Genomic DNA, 3249 nt, shown 5'->3' with positions numbered 1-3249 from the left:
CTTGATTTCCATTGTTGTTGTTCCAATTGTTGTTGTTCCCATTCCAATTGCCTTGGTTATTGCCTTGATTACCCCAATTGTTGTTTTGATTGCCATTGTTCCAATTGTTGCCACCCTGTTGTTGATTGTTGTTGTTCCAATTGCCGCCTCCTTGTTGATTGCCCCAATTGCCTTGAGGGCGCCATTGTTGATTTCCTTGATTTCCTCTATTTCCTTGGTAGTTATTGACATATTGGTACTCCTTACTTTGATCATCAAAACACTCATTCGAATATCCACCACCATCGTTGTTGTTGTCAAATTGGTCACCGCTACCTTGAGGTTGTTGTTGCCCTCTTTGCCTCCTTTTTAGCATAAAAACATTCTCCATTGCATTGACTTGGCGCGGGTTTTGTACTTGTTGCAATTGTGCCTTCGCCAACTGATTCATTGTTGTTGTAAGTTCGGATATAGCTTGGCCGTGATCACTCAACTCCTTATGCAAATGGATGACCGTGGGGTCACCTTGGGGTACATTCGCTCGGCTTTGCGATGCCGAAGAGGTGTCCGCCATTTCATCAAGTACATCACATGCCTCTTGATAAGAAAGTTTCATAAAGTTCCCACCGGCCAATTGGTTCACAATGCATTGATTTGTGGTGTTGATGCCCCTATAGAAAGTCTGTTGGATCATCGCCTCAGTCATGTCGTTGTTAGGGCATTCCTTCACCATTGTTCTATATCGCTCCCAGATCTCATGCAATGGTTCCGTTGGCATTTGCTTAAAGGCTAGAATCTCATCCCGAAGAGCCGCCATATGACTTGGAGAAAAGAACTTGGCAATAAATTTGTCCGCCAATTCATCCCATGTGGTGATAGAATGATTTGGTAACCTTTCTAACCAGTCCAACGCTTTGCCCCAAAGAGAAAACGGGAAAAGCCTCAATCTAAACGCATCCTCTGACACGTTTGTTTGTTTGCTGCCCCAGCAAGTATCTACGAACCCCTTCAAGTGCTTGTATGCATTTTGGTCGGAGGCGCCCGTAAAATATCCCCTTTGCTCGAGCAAAGTCAACATGACATTTGTGATTTGAAAGTTCCCCGCCCGGATTCGGGGAGGAACGATGGCACTTGCGTACCCTTGATTAGGAAGAGCTCTTGGGACCGCTCTTGGCGGTGGCGGAGGAGGGTCTGGAATAGGATTGTTGTCATGTACATTAGCATTGGCATTTCGACCTCGCCGTGGTACTTGAGGTACCGGAAGCTCATCTTGCTCAACATCTTCAACCTCCTCCCCTACCAAGGCATTGCCAAGAGGGTCATTTTCGTTTAGAGCCATGTGTACCTGATGGATCAACACAAACAAAATTAGTAAAAAAAAGGAAAGAGAAGCAAAACACAAAACTAGCTACACAAATAGTCAACACCGTAAGCTCCCCGGCAACGGCGCCAAAAAGTGATTAGGTCGCAGCGGACTCAACCTTAGGAAGAGTGGGCGCTAATACTTTTACCCAATAGTGGTATCGGGGTCAATTTCCATAGGGAGCTAGAAAGGGAGTTGGATATTTGTTTAGCCTAGAATTGCGTGTTTGCTTCTAATTGATCTTCTATCATTTTTGGGTTTTTGTGATTATCAACTACAATTTAACAACTACTAATTATAACTAAATTATGCAAAGAGATTTAATCTAGATTGTATGCAAGATAGAGAAAGGCACTAGGGTCGTGGCATTTACCTAGGTGGTCAACTAACGGGTAGAGATTCCTAATACGAGAATGATGATTATGGGGCTTATGATATAACCGTTGCACGATAGCACTCACTCTCACACCTCTCGGTAGAAAGAGTGATTTTGCCCAATTGACTCTCTCGAGACCAATTGGGTAGGCTAACAAACCAAGCAACTTAGGGTTCAAGTTGGGTAATCACTCTCTCGAGGTCTTAACCCGTTAATTGGGACTACCATTCTCATGGGTCCATCCCAATTCCTTGTTGGGTTAACTTTGGAGTCATAGACACTCTTTCTCAAGAAGAGTCAAGACTCACTAAGCTAGACTTAGTGTTTGCAACCACCAAATCCTAGTTAAAAACATAAAATCAACCCAAATATCAAACACCCAACATCATTCAAGCACTAAACAATCACACCCATTAATTACCCACACTATGGTTGAGCCACAACCATAGCTAAAGGGTTTAGCTAGCCATAATAGCAACAGAAATTAAAGAAGAAGTAGATAAAATCAACATAATAATTAACTAGGAAGTTAATCTACACGAATTTACGTTAAAACAAGGTTAAAATGCCCAAAATAGGCTAAAACTTGAATCTCACGAGTGCTGCTGCTATCTGATGTCTAAAACTTAACCTAGAAATAATAAAATATTCTATTTATACTATGCCAGAAAAATCAGACAAAAATACCCCTGCGGGGCTGGCGCGGACCGCGCATAAATGCAGTGCGGCCGCGTAGGGGTCTTGGCCTTCTATCATTCACTTCTGGAACTGGGGACGCGGACCGCACAAAGAAGTAGCGCGGCCGCACAGGCTAATGAGCGCGAACCGCACAACATTGAAGCGCGACCGCGTAGACACCAGCGCTGACCGCGTAGAAATGAGCGCTGACCGCGCTTGGAGACTCCTGAAATGGGTGCTCTCTGAATCTCCTAGCGCGGCCGTGCAACAAATCTGTGCGGTCCGCGCTAGGTCCTCCTGTCCCTACTTCAATGATTTTTGATACTTGAGCAGGTTTCACTCCGTTTCGAGCTGGTTCTTGACTTTCGTCATCTTGTCGCTCAAACCTGCAATCAAGCGCACTTTATAAGCATTATGAGTCTATTTCATGACAATTCATACATAAGGCATAGGCCAAGTATGGGCATAAACCGTGTTAAAATCACAGTTATCAGAGACGCACTTCCTAAATTAAGATTTTACCCCTTTGGGTCATTAAGTTCATTCCTAGGAGACGCACTTCCTAGTTTGAGTCATTGAAATTTCACCCCTAGGAGACGCACTTCCTAGTCTGGGTCTTTCAGGTTATACTGTTTAGGAGACGCACTTCCTAAATTGAGATTTTACCCCTAGGAGACGCACTTCCTAGTTTTGGTTCATTCAAGTTTCACCCCTAGGAGACGCACTTCCTAGTTTGAGTCATTCGAGTTTTATCCTTAGGAGATGCACTTCATACTTTGGTTCATTCAAGTTTCATCCCTAGGAGACGCACTTCCCAGTTTGAGTCATTGAAGTTTCACCCGTAGGAGACGTA

The sequence above is a fragment of the Nicotiana attenuata genome, unplaced genomic scaffold (genome assembly GCF_001879085.1).
Source record: "Nicotiana attenuata strain UT unplaced genomic scaffold, NIATTr2, whole genome shotgun sequence".
Lineage (NCBI taxonomy): Eukaryota > Viridiplantae > Streptophyta > Magnoliopsida > Solanales > Solanaceae > Nicotiana > Nicotiana attenuata.
This window is presented reverse-complemented; position numbering follows the sequence as displayed.